The sequence below is a fragment of the Populus euphratica genome, unplaced genomic scaffold (assembly GCF_000495115.2).
Source record: "Populus euphratica unplaced genomic scaffold, PopEup_1.0 scaffold54.1, whole genome shotgun sequence".
Taxonomy (NCBI): Eukaryota; Viridiplantae; Streptophyta; class Magnoliopsida; order Malpighiales; family Salicaceae; genus Populus; species Populus euphratica.
This window is the reverse complement of record NW_011499910.1, coordinates 363,342-371,885: the sequence shown is the minus strand read 5'-3', so window position 1 is coordinate 371,885 and position 8,544 is coordinate 363,342. Positions and strand designations below refer to the sequence as shown.

General features: G+C 31.3%; 1 pseudogene; it reads right to left on the bottom strand.

Moving 5' to 3' along the window:
* The window catches only part of LOC105133841 (patatin-like protein 2), a 16,736-nt pseudogene extending 12,707 nt beyond the window's left edge, over positions 1–4,029 (bottom strand).
* Positions 4,030–8,544: the final 4,515 nt, after the last annotated feature.

Genomic DNA, 8,544 nt, shown 5'->3' with positions numbered 1-8,544 from the left:
GTAATCGGAATCAGCCAATTCATGGCGGGGTGACAATGCACACTGGCGGCTCCGTTCTGTTTGCTGCACATGCGAAACAGATGGTAAGATTAATTTAAATGAAATATATCATTAAATTCAGTTGTTGTTAATATATCTTTTTTCATTATAGGCGGTGTCTCTTGGACGTGAGCCGAGCCCGATGGAGCTGTTTATGGAGACGCACGTGCGGAGTCAAGACCGCCAGAAAGGGATGCAACAGTTCGTTGATAACTGTACTCAACATTTCATGATATGTTTGTTCAATCATTTTATTTTTTAAGTTATTTTATAAGTAATTATGTTTATTGAATTGAATATAATGATTACTTTTTTTTTTTTCAGGAGACCTATAATAATAGATTGAGGGAGAGATACAGGGACGATATTTTGACCCATCTAGAATTCGATCTAGATTTGTGGATGGAGGTTGGCTCGTCAGGTGGACCCGATAAAAATCGGGTTTACGGGCTCTCCAACATTACGACCGACAACTTGTGGTCGACTTGTAGTGTTTCAACCATTAAGAGCTCCCAATCAATATCGAGCTCCCAATCTAAGGAGTTCGAGGCCTTGCAACAACACGCCACTCAACTCACCGAGAAATACGACCACTTATCAGCGGAGTACACACCACTCAAAGTGTCTCATGCACAACAAAGAGTGGAGTCTGAGCAAATCAAAGCGTCTCAAGCACAACAAAAAGTGGAGTATGAACAACAAAAAGCGGCTTATGAATAGCTTCGTGAAATGGTTATGAACATGGCAAATAGTGGAACATGTGCGCCTAATCCTTTTTGGCCGTATAACCACCAGCCTCCTCCAGGATCTCCTCCTCCTCCTCTTCCAACTCCACCTTTATATTAATTTGTAATAAACATTATTTACCTTTAAAACTTCATTTAATATTTTTTTTTAAACATATTCAGTTTGTAATAAATATTATTTAAATTTGTTTTTTTTTTGTTTAATATAAATTTTATTTGCATAATTGGTTTGTATTACAATTAATTTATATATTTTTATATTATATACCTAAATAATTTTTAAAAAACAAATTTAGAAAAAAACAATTACCAAGGATTTTACCAACGGATTCATTCGGTCGGTAACACTCACCAACCGACTTACCAACGGAATTACTCCGTCGGCATTTAATAGTAGCTGCCACACTTATTGATGAATTTATAGACAGAAATATTCGGTCGGTATTTCATACACTCACTAACAGCTTTACTAACGGTTATTGTCCATTAGTAAATCACGATATCACCGACATACAAATTCGTCGGTATATTTCAAGCGGGAATCTTTTTTTTTTGGCACGCAAATTTCGTCTGTAAAACCATTGGCAGATGACTTTTTTGTTTTGCCGACCGATTTACCAATGGAATGTTGAATCACCGACGAAAGGAAACCCGACGGACATAATTCGTCAATGATGATGACAATAAAAAAATCACCGACGAACTTCTAATCACACACCGACAGAATTTGTTCATTGGTAAAACTGTGAAATCTTGTAGTGTCCACACAAACTCACAAAAGAAGCCTGAATTTAGAACACACAACATGGCTTTGGTTTTGCAACGATGCCGGCCTCAACATCATGTTGACTCCAACACTAACATTATTGCAGGCCTCCATTTATTTTTCAAATAAAAAACATCATATAAAATAGTAGATATCATAGTGTCTCCAGAGGAGAAACATTTGTGTACTTCAGAATGTATCAACCAGAAATATTTCTGGCCGAGCGAGCTGATCTCCAGTTCTTAATCAATTTTTGCGCAAGGCTGCAAAAAATCAAGGCGAAGATTGTTAAATTAGATCCACATGATGCTCAAGGCTATTAAACTTGGTGCAAAACCACCAAAGAAAAAAAGTAATACAAATTCATCATTTAATCGAGTTCTTACGCTTCAAGTTCGGCATCGTGCTTTTCTGCAAGATTTTGACCGATCCTCACAAGATTGTTCAGATTTTTCTGGCTTGCATCGTCCATCTTGGCCTCAGAGTTTTATTTCAGCCTCAACATTGTCTTAATTATCAAATTGCAGGACATCATTTGATCATGAAATACAAGTGCATGATAAAGAGTATGATTGAAACTCTCCAGTGTAAATTAGTTCTGAGGTAAATCATTGGAAATGTTTTCCTTAATTTCTTCACATAGCTGCAAATAGATAAATGTTTAATTCGAAATATTAATGACATGCATAGGGAAAATATATGTGGTTGGAAAAATATTTCAAATGTGAGTCACTCATACCTGAAGCCGATAATAGTTATCTTCCCAACCACAATATTGAAAGATTGTTGATATATTAGTGGAAATCATCTCATCTGGTGCAGTTTCCAGATATCAATCAATGGGCTGCCGTTGTTCTCGCTATACCAAAGCCATCTTAAGAGGCCCCATTTGCTGGGATCTGATCCAACCTCATACCTGCCACTTTCATCTGCTGCTCCAGTTCCAAGTGAAAGAATAAGAAGCTTACGACCATCCATCTTTTGTTCTTTCATCACCTCACACACGGCTAGCAATGACTGATAAAATTTATAACATTAATTGAAAGAAAGCATCCTGACTGTCAAGCAACACAAAACTCAACCCAAGTGTTCCAGAGAGTTTGAGACCCACTTAACAACGTTAACAACACCTATATTGCAACATATAGCAACCCTTAACTCACAGGATTGTTGGCTGCAAGACCGCCATCAGCTAAGTTGAAATCAACATTTGTTCTAAAATAATATGGAGGGAAGTAATATGGCGCTGCAGACGTGCCAATACAAACGTCTGCTATTCGAGCATCCTTTAATTTATCTCGTTGTGCCTGCAATATTTTTATTCACAATAGAGGATGCATGAGATCACTGTGTGTGTAGTGTGTGTGTGAAGCACCTTACGGAGCTTTGGTATTTGTTTATTAGATAATTAAGAAGAATCAATGACCTTTAAGCTGGAGAATGTGATTGGCTTAAAACGCTTGATGTCGAAGGTGGGGATTATCACGTTAGTCAGAGCATCACTGAGATTGTTCTGTCCCAATTCTTCGTTAATTATCTTATGTAGTTCGGCACCATCATACCTTGGATAAACTAGACTCCGAAGTTTCTTACGGATAAAGTTAGGAAGCAATCTCCACTTTAAAAGAAACCGTAATACAGAAATGAGAGGATCTACAATGATATGATTCCTGTTTAAGAGAATCACATCGATTTAATTATGCGAAATTTAATCTTTTTTTCTGAAAAAAATTATGTTAGTATTTTGTCAGGATATATATTGTTTAAATAAATAATTAAGTGCACAATCCCGACCCTTTGATTTATTTCACCTCATTTCATAACTATATTGCTGGATCTGGTTTCTTGCTTCATCCAGGACAGATTTGATCGCAGCTTCATCATCGAAAAGTTCGTCTTCTTCATCTTGTTCGGTGGTTTGATGAAATATGAGTGGGCTCTTCTCCAGATAAAACTTGACAACATCTTTTGCTGCAAAAGTTGGTCGTTTTTCAGCATTCGGAGTAGTGAGCATTGCAGTCATAAGACCACCTGTGCTTGTCCCGGCAATAAATTCAAAATAATCTGCAATCCTCGCATCCTTGTTGTCCACATCCAACTTCTATATGTATATATACATACAATAAAATGGCAATTAGGATGTAACAATCAGGGATTCTCTGATGGATGTTGTTAAAAGTAACATGAAGGTAACGCTAAAGCTTTTTTATTCAAGAACCTGAAGCTTAGATTCTAGAGCAGCAAGGACTACGCTAGGAACGATGCCTCTCACTCCTCCCCCATCAATGCTAAGGATTGTTGCGAAGCCTTGGTCATCTGGACCTGATCCACTCGAACTTCCATTCCCTAATTATTTAATTAAGAACAAGAACAAAATTAGCATTGATTATTATAGAGTCTAATCTATGACTTCAACTCTAGTATTAGGGTTAATGAAGTGCTCACCCATCTTGTGAAAACTGAAATAGGACTTTTTTGTTTGTGACACAACAAGTTGAGCAGCAAGGATCGGCTCTGCCCCCTTTTATAGACAACTTAGGTTGCGTCTTGTAGCTTAGCAACAATAATATTGTATTTTTAACGCTGTCCTTGAATATGGTTTGAACATAATTAATATTATCTTCATCTACCTACTTGTTTCAATTTTGTGGATATCAAAGAAATAAATTAAGTTGACCATCTAGCGGATGGAGATTCCAGCCTTTCGCTAGAAGTTTTCTTTAATCAATCCTTGCCACCAATGAAACAAATCATCCAATGAGGCATGCATGAAAGTCTTCACCAGCTAACTATTATGTTCTGGAATTCGAGGACACGGAAGAAGTGATTATTTCCATTGTTTCTAAAGCATCGATTCCATGTTAAGTTCCAATGCCAACAGCAATCATCCCAAAATCCCATACTATTGATAATACTAATTAAGTTGTTGAGCTAATATCTAATACAACTCGGAATAGCGTTAAAAAAAAAAAAAAACAGACTTGTCACCAATCCAATATCATTTCAAAACCAAACTCTATTACCCATCCCTACTTGAAATATAAAGCTATCTTCCAAAACAAAAACAAAAAAAGACTAAGGCTCACTAAAAAATTAAATGTATTTTTTCTTTTTTCTTTTTTTTTTCTTTCTTATTTATTTTAAATTCTTTGAAAAAGATGCCGCAAACAATGCAAATATATATTTTTTGATTTTTTTGTTATTTTTTATTTTTAAATTTTTTTTATCAAAAATTAGGTCAAAGATTGAGTATCAACAATGAAAAAAGAAACAAAATTGGATTTTTGGTTTTTATTCCTGCCTCTCGAGTTATTTCTTATCAATTTTTTTATTCCTCTAAAAGGGAGAGACAAAGATAACCGATTAATGTTTTTCATAAATATCCCTTTAAACATTTTATATTTTTTAAAGTATTGATTTTAATTAACTCAGTTTTCATTATTATATCTAAAAACTACAAAATATAAAAGCAAAAATTCTTAAAAATTTAAGAAATATAAATAAAAGAAAGAAAGAGGGAAGAGAGAATAGAGCGAAAATATTGACTAATGGAATCAAGCCAAATTAGTAAATAAGATCACCATCAAATGAATATTCTCATCGCAAGGAGTTTATACACACTAATTTTAGACAATTTTATTGTTGAATTTGAGAGATGTGTGAATTTAAAATTCGAAATCTAAAAAATTTAAATTGAACATGTGTAACGATTAGTTGTTTAAAAGTGTTTTTAAATGTTAAATTTATGTTTATAATGCTGAGTGGAGTTTTCCTGTCTTTTTTTATATATAAAAATAAGGCTGAAAATTAAAATTTCAACTTGGGGTCTAAGATAGGTATTTTTTTAATTTATTAATTTTAAAATATTTGTTTATATCACTATCATATCTAACAGTTTTACCGATAAAATATTCTATCCGTATTTATTCTATCATTTTCTTAGTGAGTAATTTAGCAATGGATTCACAAACAGAAAAGGGTCATCAAAGAAACTCTTGTAGGTAAATTATGGTATGTTAGAAAGTTCATCGATGATGATGATGATAATAATAATAATAATAATAATAATAATAATAATCAATGGTTTTATAAATGGACATTGTGCACCAAAAAAAAATTTACCAGCTGGAATATATCGACAGAATAATTTTATTGGTGATGTAACAAATGAAGTGACATTTGTAGTAATTGTTTTTCAACTCTTTAGAATATACCGATGGAATAATTCCATCAGTAACCCAATCCATAATAATTATAAAATTTATTTTTGGAAAAAAACTATTGAATAGAAAAGGAATAAAAATAAATTTGTATAAAATTCAAGTATGTAAAAATAAATTATCTTAATATAAAAGCCAAATATTTATTATAGATTTACCCATTCAAATACAATGAAACTAGAACAAAGACAATGGTAAAAGAGGAGAAGGAGGAGGAGGATGGTCATTTTTGAGACCATAAGGCCAATAAAAAGGTGTACATGTACCACCCATCTGTGATCTAATATCCATGACTATTTGACGAAGTTCTTCATAATCCACATAAAGTTGTTCATATTTGTCATTTAGATGGGTTGCACATTCTTGCACTCCTTGATCTAACAGTTGAAACACTATGGGTCATCCGCAAATTCTCGGCCGTAGTTGTGGAGAGTCCGTACACTGATTTTTATCGGGTCCACTAGACGATCTTGCTTCCAACCATAAATCCAGATTGAAATCCGGGTGGGTCAAATGATAGTTCTCGTATCTCTCCTTCAACCAGCTGTTATATGTCTCATAGAAATAAAAAATGAAATCATCAAATTTAAGAAAATAATAATTTTTGGAAGAAAATGGTTGAAAACCAACGTACCAATATTTCTGGTGATATATTATCACACACACATATCAATATTTCAATTATTAAATTTATAATAATTGTATTAAAACTTTGTTTTTTTTTAATTTCATCAAATTAATATAGAAACATCAATTGCTCAAACAGACAATAAATTATTTATATAATTTAATATTAAGCAACAATTAAAAAAGAAGAAGGAATTGGAGTAAACTATGTTTTCTGAGTTGAATAAAATTAATTAATTAAAGAGATCTATATTAAAAGGTATAATAATTAAATTAAATTAAATTGTATTTTAGTATGGATTTTCTATTTATATACGAATTTTATATTATCAATTAGAGTTCCCACAACCAAACATTAAATTAAATTTAAAAATTATATGTATTTAATGGAAGAATAATGCATTGTGAAATTGTGACTTAGTAACTCTTACAATGATGGAAGAATAATGCAATGTGAAATGGTGGAAGAAATGAATAATGCAAGTGGAAGAAAAGAATAATGCAATGTTGGAAGAAAAGAATAATGCAATGTGAAATGGTGGAAGAATAATGCAATGTGAAATGGTGTAGGTTGTCGGCTTGGCTTTTACCAATTTGTGGAGTGTCGCGGGTCGCTTGTCTACTTCACTTCTCTCATTCATATTTATGACTGATAAATGGTCATATATAAAAATTTTATATATCCTTCTTAAAAAAATGTTGTTTAATTAAAAATGAAATTTAGTAATAATATGTATTTATTGTGTATGGTTCATCATTTTTTATTCAAGAGAGATTTAATTATTTTTTTCTATTTTGTCATTAAAACTTGTTATAAAAAAATTTAAATTGTTTTTCTATTTTGTCATTAAAGCTTGTTAGAAAAAAAAAACATAGAAAATTGAGGATGCATAGGCAATTTTTTTCTATTTTTCTATTTTTCTATTTATTTTGTCTTGTTTGTATAATAAATGGTCACTAAAAAATGAATACTAAAATTTTATATTTTAAGATTTTGTTACGCAGAATTTTAAATATTCTTTTAACACAAATTGTCTTTAATTAAAAATAAAATTTATTAATAATATGTAATTATTGTGTATGGTTAATCATTAGAAAATTGATGAAAAAATGACTTGTTAAAGATTGTTGATCTATGGAAAACTGAAGATGGATAAATGACTTTAGTTTCCTTGTCTTTAAGTGATGTTTGACCTTAATATGCATAAATGCTGTTTGTTATAGGATTAAAAAACAAATTGACTCTTACGATTAAATAAAGCCACCAGAAAACCTGGAATAGCTACTTTCCATATTTCTCTTAAAATTTACAGATAAAATATGAATTTTTAGATGAAAGAAAAAGATGACAATATGATTACAAGGATTCCCAATATTTTAATTTATAGTTTACGAAGCGCCATAATTATTTCAATATGTTTCTGTTTCAATACGTGATACAAGAAACTTACAAATAGAAAGATATTTGTTTGTTAAATTAAAGTATTTTGAAACATATATTTTTGGATTGTTGAATTGAAAATTGAGTTCATTCTTAACTTTTACATTACTCGGTATTTTTGTATTTATGTTATGTGAAATATGTTTATTAATACTCTTCCTCACATGCAATTTATATCTTGAGATTTTCAGCTAAAAATGATTCCATCATCCAACTTGAACCCCGGTATATTTGATGAAATGAAACATACGTTTGTTTTTGCATTAGAAGTTATTTTTTAAAATATCATTTAATTTTTTTGATCTAAAAAGTATTAAATTAATATTTTTATATGTGTATTTTTATAGTTTTAATATGTCAGTGTTAAAAATTAATAAAAAAATCTAAATAAAATTATTTTAATAAAAAATATTTTTATTATACATTGCTTTATCAAACACACACTAAATATAATTATGTACTAAGGTGGAAAAGGAAAATTCAATTACATCAAATTTCCTAGAAGCTTGCGGGGTTGGAATCAGGATTTCATAATGGTTGAGAACATCACCGGATGCTCTTCTATTTAATTTTTTTTATCACATTAAATTATGAAAATTAAATGAGGCTTTAAGGTTCTTGGGAATTTATCCGAAAGATCATTAATTGTGATATGTCATATATCATCGTGACCTGGTCGCAAGAACGCGACATTATGGTGGCCCT